Consider the following 20,003-nt stretch of genomic DNA (forward strand, 5'->3'; position numbering starts at 1 on the left):
ACTATTGGTTGTAATGCCATACTGGGTATCATGTATAACATCAAAGAGCTAACTAAGTATAAAGGTATGCTGCATTTCTTCAGTTCATGTCAACAAAATCCCTTTCAACCTTGGATATCTCCCACTTAAAATCTTTAGTTATTACTGCATATTTGTTTGCAGCATTTCTGTCCAAAAATAATATTTGAAAATGGAATGGAATGCCTAGGCTATCTTTTCCGTTTTGTTCATGTTATAGTTTTAATTTCTTTAACTCTTAAATGTGCTTGTAAAATAGACAAAAGTCTACCAAGTAAAGCTAATTTCTTAGAGTATCATCAGCTGGCTTTCCACCCAATTACCAAATTATAATTACTTTTTTCTTGAGTTGGACTTCTTCCCAAACTCACCATGAATTTTTCCCCAACTGAGAGATTATCCGACAGCATATTTACTGAAGACTTCAGAGATGATGACTCCTACAGGGTATTACAGGCACCACTGGGCATATCAACAGAGTTTTTGTGGACAGGCTCAAACAAGGTAGATAAAAGGAGGTGCGACATGGAAGCTGTGTAGATGTTTTCATATTGTACGTGAGCCTAGGCTAATACATCCTCCTGAGAAGGGGGACTTGCTCTCTTGGGCTTAGTGACATCCCATGTAAGTGCAACTTCTGAAGAATTTTGTAGTACGAGTAGCCTGAGCTGCTGTCTTTTTTGTTTGTTTGTTTGTTTTGAAGAATGCTTCCTGAATCAAAGAGTTTGAATGTGGAAGCTCTGTCTGAGAGGTGTACATGTATGATTAAGGTGAGGATAGCCCTGGACCAGACCGGTGTATCCTTGGTTCTCTTGGCAGGTGAGCCTGTAGCCGCCCTGACAGGAATGATCCAGCTGCCCTCCACAAAAAAAAACAAAGGGAGTGATTGTCCAACCTTTGCTCCTATTGATGAGTACGTACTTAACGTTAGCTGGCAAAACATTTTAGGGAACTGGAAAAGATTTTGTTTGACAAAAAACTTTAAAATAGTGGTTACAATTGAAACCAGCTGCTGCAGATATTAGCTTTTGCAGTAGTGTAATTATTATAATCTTTAAACTTTCTATAGTGCTGCTACTACCAAGGCAAATGACTTACATGCATTTATTTTTGTATGGTATATCTGAAATGTGCCCATCTCTGAGATGGACAAATGCCAATCAGTACATAATGTATTGTGTAACATAGCTCGGGGCTCGGAAATGTCATAAGATCCGTGGTATCCTTGAAGAACAAATAGGGCCTCAGCTTCTGATGTGTCACTCAAAAGATAGGCTGTATATGACACATACATTGCTTTATACCACTATGTAATTTGGTGTGCTTATGCAAAGAAGTGCATGTGGGATCGATGGCATATGGTATATTAAGAAAGAATAACACCAGATTTAAAAAAAAAAAAAAAGAAGTATTCATCCATTAAATGGTGTAAATTAAAGTAAGCTGTCAAAATGACAGCACAATAATGCCATCTTTGCAATATCACATACTGCAGCATAGTTAAATCATATCGCTTTTGTGGAAGAATTACAGATGAGATCCAAGAAAAAATTGCTTTTGAAATGCAATTCTTTGTTACTTAAGAATCATCATTGCTAGCCAGGATCCCCTACAAACACATAAAGCACAGAGTAACCATAATAAATCATGATAATTTATATCACAGCTAATTCTGAGGAAGTAGCATCGGGGGTTATACTTCAGATACACTCCATATTACTCAAACTGTAATTATTTTCATTAAAATATAAAATTGCTTACAGCCGATTTACTTGAAACACACAGCATTGTACATTTAACCGTGTACACAACAGGGCCACAAGAGTTCAAAATAAGTAAAGTCAAGTGTTAAATAACAGCGCTTGACTCATACTTTTTAATTGCATATCTTTGTAGACACAATCAATGTACTTTTAATATTCCTTTTTAGCAAAACATTGGCCTAGCTTTTTCAATCATCATCAAGTTGATTAAAAGTCAATGTCAAAATAAACTTGAGAAAATACTGTTAGGTGCTTGTAAATACAGCCTTTCTAATGGTTTGTGCATGTCAAGAGGGCAAATTTTGTTTCAGGAGGAGAAAAGGAAATGCTTCAAGTTTGTGAGGAGGCAGGCGGTGGAAAGCTGAAGAGTTTGAACGTTTTCAAGTGTAATAATTTATAACACCACTCTCTCTCTAGTGCCTTTCTCTAACAATCTCAATGAGTTCTGCAAACAGTAATTAATTACGGCCTCCAACACCTCTGCGAGGTAAATGCAGCTGTATAGGTTGCTCTTCATCTGCCCGCGCAGTGGAGCAGCCCTACAAGGCCCTGATCTGAGGCATCCTGGAGGCTACAGGGCTGCAGGGGAGCTGCCCTCTTCACAGACTTGAAGAGGTTGAAATGGGACATCAGATGTACGCCTAGCAGTTACATACTGGGTTTGATTTATTGCTGGTTGTCTGACTTTGCTGATTATGGGATCATCAGAATGGCTGAGATGCTAAGCTGAGAGCAGGGCATTAGTGAGTTGGGCATGCTGGCCAGCTGATTTTTTTTTTTTTTTATTTTAACAGGTGAATGAAATCTACTTACTGTAGATAGAATTGCACTAATTATCTCGTATTTTGGATTTTAAATTTTTACTCCTTCAAACACAACCAGTGAATCTCTGTGCATCATTTCTAGCAGCAGTGACTTGGGACAAGTCAGCCTGGTAAGGCAGAATGCAAAGGCAGAAAGTTTCATGTCTGTGCTGAAAAAGGAAACATGAGCTTTATCAGCATACACATTGCTCACTTCGGGAAAGCGCTCTTTCCTGAAGCTTCACCAAGCTGCACTAACTGGTGCAAGTCTGATCAGAATCCCCACTCAACATACAGCAAAGGAGCCTATTTTGGGGCTCTAGGTTTAAGCAGAACTGAGAACCTTAAATTCATCTATCTTTGTCAAATCTAGAGTCAGATACTGTCCAATAAAAAGTAACCTAAAAGTATTTCCTGAAGGATCATCACCTATTCACTGCAATGGATGGATTTTGCTGCAGGAACAGATCAAAGCTGAGGAACTAATGTTGTCCTAACCTGCTTGCTGCTGAAGTTACATGACAGCAGTAGATGAATTAGCCTAAATTTGTATTTAGACTGAGACAATTCCATCCTTTCAACATTAATCTGGAGTGAATTATTATTATTATTACTATTACTATTATTATTATTAATAATTTTTTAATACCAAAGTCCTTGTTGTCTTATTTCTCTCTAAGTAGCTCAATCTGATTTTTTTTCTATTATACCAATAATGGAGAAAATTAATGCTTCCATATTTAACATGTATGTCCCCAAAAACTGGCAAGCAATCATTTTATAGCAGCGTTGTGCTTAGTAAACTAAGACACAGAGATAACAGCTAAATCTCAGGCTTTAGTCTTCGCAGTATTAAACTTTTTGACATCTGATTTCAGCAGATGTGGCTGTGTTGCCCAGGTTTCCCATGCTGCTTGTGCTGTGTTGCAGGAAGTGGAAAATGCCATTCAGCACTCTTCCTGGGAAATGATGTGAAAAATGGTCCTTAGGCAGAAAGATCACAAAAACTCTCTGGACTGGTGAACAGGACATTTTTAAGGAAGTGGAAAAGGCAGGTGTATAAATTTACCAGTGAAAGAAGGGATTTGGACTCCAGCATTAAGGTGGGGCTGTTGGTTGGCATCACTGTTTCTTGACTACCCTAGTGAGTTTGAGCTGAAAATTACCTGTGTGCCATGGCACAGAAGGGAAAGCCTCTGGCACTGGTGGGGCCCGTTGCTGGTGGTTCTGTACTGATCAAAGACAAGCTTGTGGGAGTGCAAACAGCTCTTTGTGCAGACCCAGTGAGTCTTAAATCCAAATCTAAGACTCCAAATACCATCATGATTTTTATCTTTAATGAATTTCCTAAGCATGAGGTCTCCTGACAGAGCAAAGCAGACCTACCCTTCCTGTGTCGTGGACATCCCTGTTGTCTATGCACTTGATCAGCAAGTGGATGTTAAATATAAGGTAAATACCCTTGTTACTTTTTCTGTTCCTACCATTTTTTCCCTTGGCTTATATTCCTCATTTTAACTAGCAATGGGTTTGCTGGAGACATGGTAATGCTTCAGTGTGTGCTAGTATATTCGATATATGAACTTTGGACCCTGTGATGCATTGGGACCATCCCTTTTTAGGCATAAAAGGACATTTTGTCCTGTCACTTATATGTAAACAAACAGTTTACTATCCCTTCCACCATTTGTTATTTTTAGAACCTGCACAATGAGCTACTAAAATAGAAGAAAGAAGTTAAAGGAGTGGAAAGCAGTTGAATTATTTGAGATTGCATGAGATACAAGCAATCTCCACAGGAATGTAACTTTTTTAGTTCAAGTTGACATTTAAGTTGAATTTTGTGCTGGAAAGAAAAGTCAGTGGGAGAAGAGTAATATCAAATGAAATAGTGGCACATGTGGTGAGTCACATTTGCTATTATTTTGTAAGTATTATAAAAATATATCAGATTTTATTGGAATTGACTGAAAATTATTAAAAATTTGAGATAAAGTTTTCCTTTGGTAAACGGTACCTTACAGATGGCACATCAGAGAAAATTCTCTTCTTGTTGAGAAATCAAAACAGTTCAGGGAACACGGCAGCATCAGTATAATAATAGTTGACAGGTACAGTGGCTGTGAACAAACACCCATATCATGGTATCTGAGATGCCATATTTTCCCCACTAAAATTAAACTATGAGATGCTGTTGACAATGTTATGTTAGTTATGTGCCAATGTTCACTTTAGTTTGGTTTAATACTGCTTTATTTCCCTCAATAACGGGTCTTTTTTTGGAGTTCACCAGGGATGTTTGGTTAGAAATGCCTTTCCATGGGTGCTTTCAAATATATACCAAGCAGAGCTGCAGCAGCTGCTGAGGGTAAGCTGGACATAGATAGGAGAGGTGAGTGAAGTGCTTGGCCCACGTGTTGGTGGTGACTGTTGGGCTCTTGATTTTCACTGCCTTGAAACTCAGACAATGTTCTTGTACCTAATGAGACAATGGCCAGGAAGGATTAAGCTGCTTGGATTTGGGACCAAAGGATTTTTCTGATTATAGTTAGCTATTTCAGTATGAAACCAAAGTGATAGTAAAATTGAGAAACTCATAACATAAAATATTGGCAGAAAATAGCAATCAGTTTACTGTTATATTTGTCAAAAATGTTATTTAAAGCAGTAACACAACTAAGATTTATAGCATAGCATATTGCCCTTTTATACACGATAGAAGGTTACACAAAGTATCATGTCAATGAATGCACCTTCAAGTAAGGTAATTAATTCTATAATAAATTACCAAATGAGATATTAGACAACTTAAAAGTTAAAGCATTATTCCCACCCCCTCCCCGCCCCCCCTGCCCAATATATGCCTATGCTCCTGGCTACACCCAGTTTCCTCCTCAACTCCCAGAGGTGTCTTTTTTTTTTTTTTTTTTGAGGGGGGGGAATAATTCTTTATGTTTAGTTTGAGCCCCCCGAATTAAAAAAAAAAGATACAGAAACTATCTGAAACTACCTGATTCACTCTCTGAAGGATTCTGCTTGTAGATGGGTGCAGGCATTTGTTGTTATGACTTGACTGTTACTGTTAGGCATTCCAGTGTGTTTAGAGCAATGGCAGAAATGTTGTGGCCTTCTCTTTAAAACAGTGATTCTGAAAATAAAAAAAAAAGTCTCTTTTACCTCTGTTTTCTTTCTCTTGCCATGCCATTACTGGAGAAAAACATACATTCATTCTGCACAGTAGTGATAATTACATTTTCATAGTCTTAATGAACCCATTTATATAGAAATGTTAGCTCTCTGACAGTTAAGAACAAGCTGAAGCACATGTGTAGCAATGAGACTGAAAACTGCTGCATGTATACGAGTGCACAAACAGTATTAGAATAATTTTTCTTAAAGTTTCCTTAAATTGTAGCCTGCGATGCACAGGAAGCCTTGTAGTTGCTCTCTGATTGCAAATGTGAGAAGGAAATAAAATTAGCATTGATAAAAGCAAACCTAAAAGATATGTATCTGTATCGGTATGTAGCACTGCAGGGGCAGTGAAATCATTCAAAGTCCTGGGCTTAGTTAGATTCAGCACATTCAAACAGTAAAGCATTGAAGTCAGAGAGAATCAGAGAGAGAAGTGAGAGATGGGGCAGTTGGAAGAAAATAGAAATAGTGAATCAAAAACTAAGCTTTTCAAGATTACTACTTCCAGTGAGGAGGAGTGTCATGAGAGCATGGGAAAAAAAAAAAAAAGGCTTGCAGATCCCTATTTATGGTGATGTTAATCACGACCGTGTTATCTCCCAGAGCTGCCTCCTTCCCCAGCATTTCTGCAAGCTTTCACTGCGTTTTTGTGCTACACCAGGGCCCCGGAGCACCCAACGGCGTCGGTCTGCTGCCTCCCACGGCTGCAGCTATCTGCTCTGCGCACGACAAATGGCCGGGGCCGTGGCACCTTCAACTTTTGCAGCTGGTTCCTCTTGAACGTCGTCTTGCAGAAAGCAAAATGTCAAGGATAAAAGAAATAATTGACCATAGAGTAAGTTCCCAGAATGGCCCAAATATAGCTGTTGGCTTACTAGTGATATTTTTCTCTGTGAGGGTTCTTCACTGTGGTGAAAATGGTACCGGTCTGTATCTTCACTAATACTAATTTAGGAAATATAAATCAGGTGTTCGTGCTCAGGTGCAATAAGCTGCCAGATCCGAAGTGCATTCAAGGCAATGAGATTCCTTCCATTGACTCAAATGAATTTTGGATCAAACATTTGGAAATACAGGCTGAAATGCAGCACAATGTAGGGGAGAAACGTCAAGTTTGATTGCTGCTGGAAACATAAGAAAGCAGTGCTGCTGGTCCAGAGGCCGAGGCAGGAGCTGGGAAGATTAGCACGGAGATGACAAGCTACTCTGGCACAGGGAGCCCATCTGAGGTTTCTCCTCATGCCGTTCCCCAGATCCCAAGCTCCTCAGTTGCACTGCCTTACAGAAGCAGAATACTGAATAAAAGAAAAAGAGCATTAGCATGGTATTCTACAGCAAATAGGACGTTAAATTGCAAAAATAAGGGAGGCAAAAGCAAAAAAAAAACACACCCAAACCACCATTCTTACAGCTACCTAGTTTGTCCATGCTCCAGTGCGGGGCTGGTGTAGATCAGAGATGGACCAAATCCAGAAAGGTTTGCTGAAGCCCAGATAAAACGGGATAAAGATCTGACTCACTGCTTCCTCTGCTTTTTGAAAAACCTAAGCTATACGGCTGGGGATTTGCAAGCTCAAACCAACCCCTTCTCCCCACCCGCCTGTCGGCTCCGCCATGCAATCTGAAGCGAGCTGTTCTCATGACTCACAGGGACGGTTGACCACCATTCTCAACTGTGTTCCTTCTTACACATTTGGTACAAAGGAAAAAAATCCATATTCCAGTTTTATGAAGACACAAGCACATACACAGTAATGCTTGATCTGAAGCCAGCTAATGGAGAGGATATGTTGAAACCACCAGGCATATTGTTATGAGGAGAACAATAGATATTGGCAACATTGTTTGATCCATGTGCCAAGGGTAAAATTAAAGCCGTATGTTCACCCCATCAGACACAGATTGTGGATGGATGTTTACATAAACAAAGGGTCTGTTAAAGTGTGTTATCATTTTCTTGCTTCAGCTCTCAAACTTCTAGGCCAGGTACACCAATAGGCGGTTTTCTAGAAGAGCCAGAAAGAACCACATCAACAGCAATAGTTGCATGAGACCTTGGTTGATTACCATGTGGATATATAATAATGCCTTTTCTTTCCTTAACCTCTTAGAATAGCAGCAATCGGAGCCAACCCCTTTATTCTTGCAGGGGAAAAATCCTCTATAAAGTGCCTACAGATTTTTCAAGAGAGCCTGGGGACTGAATAAGAAGTAAGCTGTAGGAAAAGTTTTTCTATTTTCTACCTGTGTTACCCAGCATCCCTACCTCTTCATCCCTGCTTGTGGCATTGTTAAAGCAATTGGTAGAAAATGAATCTGGAAATTTTCCCAGAGTGTACAGCTGCCCTTTTAACTTACACCTCACCAACCCACCCTAAGTCAAGTAACCGACATGTGGTGTGCTTTCCTCTGGGAGCTGCAGAAGCACAAATACAGCTGTGCAGATCTGGCACACAGGGTTTTTGATTTCATATTTACTTGCTGGCCAGATAGCAGCCCGGTTTCAGGAAAGAATCACCCATTACTGTCTTAAAGAAAAAGAATATAAGGAAATAGATAATTTGATGTTTTAGGATATTTGCCTCCTTGCCATCATCCAAACCTTCCAAAAGCAATAAGCTACAAGTTGCTTGTATGTTGCTGAGCTGTGTACCCAGAACCTTTTGAGGGTTCGTGATTATTGCTGGACTTTATGGAATTTTGTAATAATTGCTCGTAGTTCTGGATATATTTTTAAATTTTCACTTTTTCACTTCAATACATAGATTAACTATTCATAGGATTACTAATACTTCTCAATGTAAGGAGTTCCAGAGGAACCCTGATGTATGTGTTATTTTGTTTTTCTTTTAAGGAAAAAGAGTGTTTGCTATGTTTTAATAACATTCAGGTGTGCCATGCTTGTTCAGAGGACCAGTCTGGGACTCTGCACATCTCTAGCTACCTCAGAGGAAAAAATCCTGATCAATGTAAACCAGAATTATATATTTATAATTGACTATGTGTTTAATTTCACTGTGAAAAATACTGAAGTCAATGAGACTTTATTAAAAAAAACTTGTAACAACAAATTTGTTCACTTTCTTAGCAACATCAGCAGATGCTCTGCTTTAGAAAATGCGCCCAGCAATTTTTAGAGTTATCTTTGTATTGCTTGTTGGCACTGATACATGTGGCATAGATCCGTCTGATAGGTCTTATAGGTCCTACCAATAAGAGTGCCTTGAAAATAGACAATCACAGGTACTGAAAAGATATATCATCTTCACTTTACTCTGGCAGTTAGTAGGAGGACTGATCACTAAACTGGTCTAATTCAGCTCTTCTCAATCACTTGCAGAGATGAGAAAGTTGTTGGAGAGATATCACTGGAGGCTCTGGGATTTTCTTCTGAAGTCATTCTGAATTAGCTGCTAATGGGGAGCTTTCTTTGATAGCTCTTTTATAATTAAATGCAGCTGGATGAAAATCAACCACAAAGGGAACTCAAGTTTGTTTATCATTACTTCTGACTTTGTTAGCAGATGTTTTCTGAGTACCATGGTAGCTTGTTTAATTTGTCTCTGTGTAATGTGGAGCAGGTAAACTTTGATTAATAAACTGACAAGTACATTCCTTAATTTATTTTAGAAGTTTCCATCTATGTCTGTTATAGCACATATGCCAAATCCCAAAAGAATGAAAATAATTGTTTGTGTTTGATTTTTACTGTTATTTTTAAGTCTAAGGCCAGATGAAAACATGCATACTGGGAACACGGCCCTCACCTTGTAATAGATACAACCACTTGCAAACTTTTGCCACGTGTGAACAATGCACATATTGTGTTCCCACCAGGCTGTTCTGTGTTAATTGATGAACAAGCAGTCACCTTATTTTACAGGTTCTTCGTTTTTATGTTAATTACATTGGAAACGGCCTTTACATTTGGGCTTAGTATGTGCTTACCCTTGCTAACTGTGGTGGACTACTGTATGTCCTTACAGTAATGCATATATAATTGGGCTCAAATTTTATTTTTGATATAACCAGTAAACAGTTCTCTTACAAGAATGTAATTTGCTTGCAAATACAAATGATTCGGGTTCAAAAGTGTGAATTCTTAGACAAAACTCCCAGGATTTCTTTACTTGAGCAAGACATCTACATCTAGGTGTGAAAATCTGGGCCATAACCCTTATGCTGCACAGATTGAGGTCCAGCATGATAGCTGAATTATCTGAAAATCCCGTCGTGTTCCAGACAACATTTTAAATTAAATAGATGGTCTACTTCCTGTGAAGTGTTTCAGATTAACAACTTGGGGATAGATACAAAAATTACATAGGAAATACATACGCAGCAGTTGGTTCCCATACATAAGATGAAGAGCTTCTTTCTTATCTTCCTTTCTGTATTGTGTTTTCCTTCCTTCTCTCTCTCACTCATTTATCTGCTTCTAATCTGTGGGTAAATTATTTCTGCCTCTTTCTAGTCTGATCTCCTATATTGCTGAGCTTGACCCTACTGCAATTTGTAGCGTCCATTCACTTATTTTTTTTTATCTGCCCTTTCTAGAAACAAGAAGCTGAATGTCTGCTGCACATCACGGATGTTAAGTGTGGAGCATCCGGTGTTCATAGCTGTCCCATCATGAAGTGAAAGTGCTGGGGAAGAAGGAAGGCTGCCCTCCTCACCCTCCCTGTGCTGGGGCCACCTTGATTTGCACTGCAACCATACCTGGCTGGGCTTATGGAAGTGGATGGTTTAGAAATCCACATGAAAAAAAAAAAAAGCTAAACAAACAAACCCACAAAAACAACAACAACAAACACACACACACACACACACACACAAAACCATTAGCTTCACAGATACAGGAATATCAGGGCTTTAGGCAGAGTTGGGACCACCCTGTACACAGATGAGATGAAACTGCGTTAGCTCAGCCTGACTATCAGTTTGTATACTGTCATCCAGGCTGGATATTTCTAAAGTTTTCAGAGAAAACAGCATCTTTTCTGGCTACTTGGTGTCCCTCTCATTCTTAATATTTGAACTACACATTTCTTCATATTTGTTATAAACAGCCCACTTGTTGTTCCTTGTTCCATATTCGTGAAGGTGCTTTTTAATAATTACTTTGTGTATTTTTATTTTTTTAATGGAATTAATGAGTCAGAAATAGAAATAATGAGTCTTGCCTTCTAGTATAAACATATAGAAATGTGCCTTTCACAGCTGAAAATTCCTATTATCTCACCTGCTAACAAAGGTATAGTTTCTTCTGAGATTCTTTGTGCTTGTGAGGACTATCTAGGCTCTTTGATAGCAAAGTAAAATACAAGGTTGTAGCAAATTAATAAATGAGAAGCTTTTTGAAAGAAAACCTAACTCAGCGGACCTTATTGTGCTTGGTAGTGGTCTGGTACAGTCAGCTGTGAACCAGAAGGGATATGCACTTTTTGCCATCAGCTGGTGCCCAAGAGTGTGCAGCTCGTTGCAGTATGGCTCCCACTGAAGTCACTGGGACACCTAAGACCATGGTCCTGGGATGGGAGGGACAGAAGAAGTTGAGCCTGACCACCAGGACCGTGGCACGTGCTGTTGTCTTACTGCAGTAATGGGATCTATGGAGCTGAGCTAATGTTTTAACTACAGGGAAGTGTAGGATATGTTGGAAGGTGATGTGTGGAAAAAACAAAAACATTCTTGAGTCATACTTTTTCAGAGCAGAATGAGACACAAGATAGTAAATACTGCTTTTTTCATTCTGCCTTTACGTGTCCACAACAGGATAGCATTGGAAGCTCTCCTTACAAAGCTGAGAGCTGAGGGACAATCAGAGCCACGAGATTTTTGATACGTTCACGATACAAAGGGCAGATTAAAAACAATATACTATTTGATCATCGTTTTCCTGCATATGGAAATCTTAGGTCACCTTGCTGTTCCTTCATGTCTAAAGCCTGCCATCAGGTTTCTGCAAGGAAAAAGTGGGATTTGTTGCATTTTTAAGGATGAAGGCAGTGGAACTGAACAGTGCTGTGTTGACAAGAAGTCAAGTGCTGAGCCCATGTGGGGCACCAGGGAGGGTCACTAGGAGCAAGTCAGGTGGTGTCTGATGAGATGGTTTTGTCTGCAGCATTTTCACGCATATTTATTCAATAAGGCTTTTGTTTTACTGAAACGAAGAAACACTATACAGCATTATCCTGATTTTGAAGTGACAGCACCAAGGGGACTTCAGTAAAGGATTTGAAGGCAATTGGATCTGAAAAGGAAAGCTTTGTGATTGCTTAGTTAGTTTTGAAGCAATGCTTATATTTAAGATTTATGTACAAAACCAGGCTATATCAATAGTAGTCAAGTGGTTTCAGGCCAAGCCTTTTTCAAAGCAACTTATGAACAGAAGGTCATTTCAGAGTGCTTTTTTCCTTTGCAAAGACACAAACACAAATCCCACTTTGCTGTGTTTGTATAATATATAATACATTATTATGCTGCATTTAGTAAGTGCTTATACTTCCACAAAAATATCTAGAGCTTTATTCTTGATTATAGTGCACTGCCAACTGCAAGTAAAAGCAATTGTTATCCTCAGAGTTTCAGTGACCTATTAGGGAGATATAAATTGTGACAAGATTTTTTTTTTCCTTTCTAAACTTCTGAAGGCTCATCTTACAGACTCTAAACCTCATCTTAAAAATACATAGTACAAAGACTGTTGAGTCCTCTGATGATACTACAGTTTTGAATCATCTTTATATAATTATGCTAGTGAATATAAAGTATCATTGTTTTCAGTATCTTTCATGAAAGCTGTTTCGACCTTCAGATTAAAGGATCCATATGGATTTCCAAACGAAAAAGTTGGAGCTCCTGTTTAAAACTAGAGCGCCAGTTCGGCATGCAGACATCAGATGCGCTTCCACTTGAAAAAAATGCAATTGTACCAGCATATATCCTGTCTGAATTTTTCTCCAGGGTAAACTCTTATAAATGAGTGCATCGTGCATAATGAGGATTGGAGGTTAGCTGCTTCCAATGAATTCCTTTTCAAAGTGTGAGAAAGATGCAGAGCAGCAAGGAGGAGAAATCCATTGGTATTTGAGCTCTGTAGGATGAAGAGGTTTGCTGCTGGGGGAAGATCAAGAGGAGGCAGTAGGAATATTTTGGGCACTTCTGAAGGAGAGATGGAGACCATCTGGTAGAGAGGATGCTTAAAGGAAGAGTGCCAGGACAGAGATAAAAGTAAAGGGAAAGGAAATAGTGACTGAGTAACATCAAAGAGCAGGGCTGTCTATAGAGCAGAAATGAAGACGTAGCAGTGACCCGACATAGGCAAATCTTAATACAAATGGTGGCACTGGGTGATGGATCCATATGACTCTGTGAAGGCTCAGGGGAAAAGCTCAGTATTTTAATTTCAGGAAAGTCTCCAGGAAAGTGGTGTTGACATCTTTGGAAGGCTTATAATTTAAAACTGATGCAGTAAGCAGGGTTCCTGCTGTTTCAAAAATACTGTCCTGGAGTCTAATCCAGATACTGTCACTATAGCAGAATTTAAAATGGAGGGACGCCAAGAAGAATGTTTCTTCCCTCATCAGCATCAGCATCTTTTCATTTGAATGATTTTAAGGGTATTAGAAGTTTCCGTTGAATTGCCTCCTAAAGCTCATGTCCTGAAGCAATGGTTGGTGTGTGGTCCTTCTCTGTGTTGAGCTGGAGCTCATGTAAAAAAAGGAAGATGCTGGTTTTGCTTTGCTCCTGCTGACGGAGAATAGCTATTGGCCAGTCCCTTTCTCCTGCCAAAGCCTGGAAAACGTTTCTGTCATTGGAATTCCACCAAGATTGGAACTCCAGCAAGCCCCATGGTTTCTGTGGTAGAGCAACACGGTCTAACAGTTTGATAATCTCTTGTGCCTTGCTTCTCCTGAGTGTTGCTTCACATCTAGCCCTAAAGGCAGGAGGTTGGGGCAGGTGATGGGCTTAATTACAAAGACTGGCTGTGCTCCTGCCTCTCTTCCACCTTCCCCCTTCCCATCTGGCTGTAGGAGGAGACTTTCTGCATCCTAGGGGAATCATACTTTTTTTGGGAAAATACATTTACGGATGAAAGATTGAGGTCTGGAATATTCCCTTCCCTTCCCTTCCCTTCCCTTCCCTTCCCTTCCTTCCCTTCCCTTCCCTTCCCTTCCCTTCCCTTCCCTTCCCTTCCCTTCCCTTCCCTTCCCTTCCCTTCCCTTCCCTTCCCTTCCCTTCCCTTCCCTTCCCTTCCCTTCCCTTCCCTTCCCTTCCCTTCCCTTCCCTTCCCTTCCCTTCCCTTCCCTTCCCTTCCCTTCCCTTCCCTTCCCTTCCCTTCCCTTCCCTTCCCTTCCCTTCCCTTCCCTTCCCTTCCCTTCCCTTCCCTTTCCTTTCCCTCTGTTCCCTTTCTTTTCTCAACAAAACAGGTGTGTTGCTTTGATACTGAAGTTGATCCAAGGAAAGGAAAAGAAGAAAGTTCTTCCAGAGTGTAATTAATCCCATCTTAAAACAAGTGTGTAAGACAGGTAGGATGTCTCTCTCTCTCTGAAAGTGCCAATCTGTCACCACTATCTATAGAAGGAGTCTTCACGAGTAGCTTAGAGTAGGTGTTTGACTTTTACACAGTTAAATTTAGAGGAGATGATTGCCACTTTTTAAGTCAGTCAAAGTGTTTGTTTATCAATGATTAACTATTACAGATTGAAAAGTTGTGAGAGAGAACAAAAGTAAAAATATAATGCCATTGATAGAGATATCACATAATAAGGAATAGCAGTAACAGCAAATGCAGATGGTTAACATTTACATTCCCCATTGTTTTTATTTTACTGTTAAATCTTCCCAGATTTTAAGTCTCGTTTGATCTGAAGAAGGAAAAATTTGCCTCTGCTTCGGTGTAAGCAAAAACTGCTGAAATATTTGTAGGATTAAGAAGTGATTTGTCCTGGAAATGTCAATTCTTCTATGTAGGGTCATTAATCCATAAAATGAATTTGCAAACATTTATATGTTTCCTTTAGTGTTTTTGGTGTTTTACTTGACATGCTTCTGACTGTTCCCTAAATGAAGATTGCACTCAGACGATCCTGCAAGGAACACAGTGGCAGTTTGTGGGACTTGGTTTTGCATGTATCTTGACCTGATGTATACAGTCTGTTACAGTGAAATAAATGGATTTGTCATTTAACAGAATTGTATTTCAGGCTGTTACCCAAGGGTTTCATTGTGTACAGTGCTTTCACCGGTCATAACTATACTGTAAAAGTAGATAGATAAAATAACTTTTTCTATTAAAAAAGTAGTTCTTGACTACAGCCTGGTTTGCAAAGTAGATAATACCTGTAGAAATGGCAGATGCTCAGAAGTTCTGGAGTATTGTGACACTAGAAATTTTAAAAGAAGTTGGAAAAAGCATATGGTATATATGGACGGGAAATCCTGTGGTAGTTTTGATTTTACACAGGGAAAAAAAAATAAAAAAGGAGTTGCTTAGGTCCATAAATCTGTTGTATGCTGTATTCAAATAGAGATTTTCATGATCTTAGCTTTCCTCTTTCCTCAGAACGTTGCTTTCAAGTACAGATGGGCCTACACCACAAGTTTGGGATCCAGATTGGGGTTTGGACCTGACATTCATCAGAGTGTAGGCATCTGAACCTAGCATCTGAGGTCAGCATCTTGTGGAATTAACAGCCTACTGCAAGGTCTGGATTGAGTCTATCTTCCCCATATTTCAAGGTATAGGTTTGGAAAATGCAAGGATATGATTTGACCTGATCTGTAACTTTAAGGTATTTAAATTAAAAATTGAAAGACTTTTAATGAAGTAGGAGGCTATATTTATGATTATTATTGTGCCTGAAGGATGAAATTGCATATAAGGATCTAATTCATTGGAGATTATAATAAGAGACATACTTAAAATGGTTTCCAATCTAAATACTGGTTTGAGGTCAATAAGAGTACCTATGGCAAATTATTCAGTCTCCTGATTTATAATCCAGTGCTTTTACTCCAGTATGGTTGTTTAATTGTAATTCAGCCTGTTCCTAGAATAAAATATCATACATTAATGAAACAGTATACCTAGGTGGAGAAAGAGACTTAGCCTGCAAACACTCTGAGTTCCTCTTTAGGCTGAGAATCCCTCATATTTCCGAGACTAATGATTTCTAATCCGTTTTTAAATGTTCCATGTGGATAGTGAAGGCGTAACTATCAAAACACGGTAAAATCATAATGCCTGTGCAGCTATAAATTACTGTTTTCAAAATGAGCTGGAGGTCTCCAACTTATTCCTAAGTGCAAAAAATTAGATAACATAGAACTGCTCAGACATTACTAGAAGCAAGTTTTCTGCCTTTTTCCAAATGCCAGGGAATTGTGGGTCTGCCCACAAACTCCATAGAAATGTCCATATGGACGGCAATAAACCTAGTCCTAGACAGAATACTTGAATAGACTGCAAACATTTCAGATCAGAGATCAATGGAAAGAACTGAGTTGTTTTATCGCAAATTTCTCTGATATGAAAAATGTCTCTCTAATTTTTCGTTCATCGAACTGTGAACTGCTTTGTATGAGACAATGACTGCTTATTCTACTGATGGTAAAGTGCTGCTTCCATGAAAGATGCAGCTTAAAAGCAATGCTGAAGAAGGAAGTGGCTTAGAGTATTTTCATAAGCCAAGTATATACTGGACATTTCAGAAAGCAGGTAAAAGAGAACCTCAGGCTCACTTTTACTTGAGTTAAATACAAATGCAACAATTACTTTTAAGGAAGAAAAAGATGCACGATTTAAAATATCATTAGGATAGTCTTTTGTGGGGCGCAGAAAAAACCTTTACAGATGTTATTGGCTCTTTGGGGTTATACTAAAAATAAAAATTTGGAGAAGTGCCTCATTTGAATTTATACTCCCTTTGTGATCCATCAAAAAGGATTCATCTCCTATTCAAATGACTAGTCAATATGTTAGTCAGATCAAATACCGCTAATAAGATGCTAAAAATGCTTCTGAGGAACAGGGGGATTTCTTTAACAAGCCATAAAGTGCTTTTTAATCCATTTCTGACTTGTTAAGTTCTTTGTGATTCTCACAACTGTTCCATCATGACGCAGTTCCAATCCTTTGTGCAGAAGGAGAAAATCAAGGTGTAAATCAAGGGCAGTGCATACATATTGCCTTTCCTCTTCAACTGTTCCCAAAGCCGCTGTGGTCCTTGTTGTACTTTCCTATCATACATCTATTTAAGACACTGGTGCTGGTGGATACTTTGGCTTGATAAACCTGTTTTTTATGAGATTTTCCAAATCACAGAGCATAAGTTTTGTGAAAGATTTAAAACAGCATAAAATAATGAAACCATGTTGTCTTATTAGGACAAGAGAAGAGGAGATCCTGGTACCCTGAGACAAGGAAAACTGCATTTTCAGCTGCTTAGCAAAAAACGCTCTCTCTACTTTGAAGACTTATCAGCTGAGTTATCTGTCTGAGGAAAGTGGCCTAATAATTCAGTTTTGCTGCAGACATGGCCTCAGCTGCATGGGGCCCAAGGACGTAGGAGTTCTCCAGATACATTTCAAACAGTAGAAAGAAATGTTGAATGGATGCAGATATTATGAAGAGGCTAGTTAGATTTTTTTGTGTTTTGTTTTGTTTTGTTTTTTTTTGCATATCATCCTGGTCACATCAGCAGAACAAATTTCTTCTTTAGTTAACTCTGAGCCTAAAGAGTGATCTTTAATATTTGCCTGATACTCAGGATGCCTCAGTGGCAAAACCCCTCATCTATTTGGCTTTAACTGAAGCTTCATATCACTTACATCTTTAGTTTTTTAAGCTAAACATATATAAGTCTTGGGATTTCAGCTACAGTTGAAACTAAATGATTAATTAAAAAAAAAAAGAAAGTCTGATTTGTTTTGCCCACTGACTGCTCATCTCTGAAGTGATTACAATAAATCAAACCTTTCATAAACCAAGTCTTTGGAGATAACCTTGAAAATGGCATACAAAATTCCTCTTATGGCTTCTTTTAATTTCTGAAAGCACACTGAATCTGACCATCCCTGTTGTTTCTGATTGATCAAATTTGTAGCTGATATTGTAATGTACTGGAGACGAGTTTTTCTCTACATTTTCTGTGGAATATGGGGCACCATCTTATAACGTATTCTTCATTCAATAAAAGTAAATGAGTTCATTCATGAAAATAAGGTTTGCAGGATTAGGCCTGTGAATATCAACCATTTGGGACTGAGAAAATAAATAGTAACATTTAATAAATATACAGTGCACTAAGACTATATTTATTAGTCTTTTGACATTTTTATCTGGCTCCTATAAAGAAGTCTTTGGAGCTGGGACAACTGGTGCAGGTAAATTTCCTACGTTGTGAAAGGATCTGGTATTTAGTTTATGGGAAGCAGGCCTGAGCAGATGTGAAAAGTTCAAATAAAGGAAGGCCAGATTAAACGCACTTTTGTGGCTGGAAAATCAAAACAGATGTTATTATTCAACCACAAAAAAATCTATGTGCACTTAAGTAGCATTAGGTGTCTGATCAACTACATTTTTTAAGTGAAAATAACAAAACGATTATAAAATTATATAGGCTGATAAAATGGCTTTAAAATTTTACCAATAGACTGACTAGTTTGGTCTTCTAGTTAATGGGAAGGTGTAGAAGTGAAGTAGATCTTATCTATAGAAATATGAGCAAATCTAATTTGAAGAGAGAATCAAGAGAAGAAGATACAGGCACTGGGAAAGAGTGTGGACCCTCCATCTGAACCCCAATGCATGTTAGAGCAATAATGATTTAAGATGGATGCACTTTATAATTGTCCATAAACTTTCCTGGGCTCCTGCCCATGTGAAAAGGTTGATCTTGGCAGAAGATGACAAGTGTTGAAGGTCCTCAGGAGCCCTTGAGAGCAAGTATATATTTGCAGGGTGTGAATGTTGGCAAATAGTTTTAAAGATTATTTCTAATTAAAAGAAAATGCAATCTAGGTTCAGAAATGTGTACATTGGAGAAAACAGCTAAAAGAAATAGAATAGTAAGGGAGGACTGAAATTGGTATCTTTGTCTGTAAAAGCAAGATCATGTAGACAGTGGCAAGAAGTTTTCTTTCTCTTTTTCTTTCTTTCTTTCTTTCTTTCTTTCTTTCTTTCTTTCTTTTTTCTTTCTCTCTTTCTTTCTTTCTTTCTTTCTTTCTTTCTTTCTTTCTTTCTTTCTTTCTTTCTTTCTTTCTTTCTTTCTTTCCCTTTCCCCCTCCCTCCCTTCCTTCCTTCCTTCCTTCCTTCCTTCCTTCCTTCCTTTTATTCATTCTTTCTTTCATTCTTTCTTTCATTCATTTGACAAGTGGCATGGTTTGCAGGGACTTTTTTGTTGTCCTGGCATGTTTCTGCTCTCGATGTACTCATGGTAAGCTTGCTGATAGTTAGAGGTTAATGAAGTACTCTTAATACTGACTCAGTGGGGTTGACAAGCCTTGTTAAATGTGCCACATAAAGTAGGGAGCTCTGGTCAATGCTTTCCTGTTCAGAGGGAAATGGAGTCTAAGACTTGAATATTTCAAATATCTCAGGAATGGTCAAAGAGATTATAAAGCTGCAGTCCATTTTTGTTGCAACTGTTTGAGCTGCTGCATGAATAACATGGGTATGCATGTTCAAGACGGTGTTGTGTGACCACAGAAATTTCTGCTGTCCACACTCTTATTCAGTAATTGATCATTGCTTGCCTGCTTCCTGGTCTTCAGAATCACCAGGTCTGACCTCTGTTAACCTCCAAACTTACCTCTAGGCTACCCTTTCTTGCTGCTTATCCAAAGATGAAATCTCCCTGAGTTGCTGAAGTGCCTGAGTGCCTGACCATGGGCAGTACGTGGGCAACCGAGCGTCACCATGCCCAGCAGACACAAGGCTCCCCCAGCCCTTCTGCCTGAGCGTTTCTGGAAACAGGTCACGGAGATCTGCTCTGAAGAAGTGGACTCATCTGTCGTGCAGAGGTAAGAGTGGTGCAGCCAAAGGATGGCTACTCTACCACGTAATTAGGATGGGGAACTTTGCTCAGTGACCCTTTAGCTCGTTTATTCTCTGTGTGTACTGCCATAGGACCCATCTTTGCACTGCAGTGTGCACTCTCAAACGTTAAGAGAACATGGGGTTGCCTGTTAAACTCGGTTTAATCTAAAGGTAGTTGCA

At 38.9% G+C, this 20,003-nt stretch overlaps 1 long non-coding RNA gene across 8 annotated transcripts in view; it reads left to right on the forward strand.

Annotated features, from left to right (window-relative positions):
* The window catches only part of LOC106041016 (uncharacterized), a 148,469-nt gene extending 135,452 nt beyond the window's left edge, over positions 1–13,017 (forward strand). For 6 of the 8 annotated variants that reach the window (XR_010832356.1, XR_010832352.1, XR_010832357.1 and 3 more), the window contains 2 exons: positions 722–6,614; positions 10,337–13,017. This is a non-coding gene — a long non-coding RNA (uncharacterized lncRNA). Of the gene's footprint in view, positions 1–721; positions 6,615–7,890; positions 7,991–10,336 lie in introns of all 8 variants that reach the window. The other 2 variants (XR_010832353.1, XR_007162857.2) reach the window with 2 other exon arrangements.
* The last annotated feature ends 6,986 nt before the right edge of the window (positions 13,018–20,003 follow it).

Source organism: Anser cygnoides, chromosome 6 (genome assembly GCF_040182565.1).
Source record: "Anser cygnoides isolate HZ-2024a breed goose chromosome 6, Taihu_goose_T2T_genome, whole genome shotgun sequence".
Lineage (NCBI taxonomy): Eukaryota > Metazoa > Chordata > Aves > Anseriformes > Anatidae > Anser > Anser cygnoides.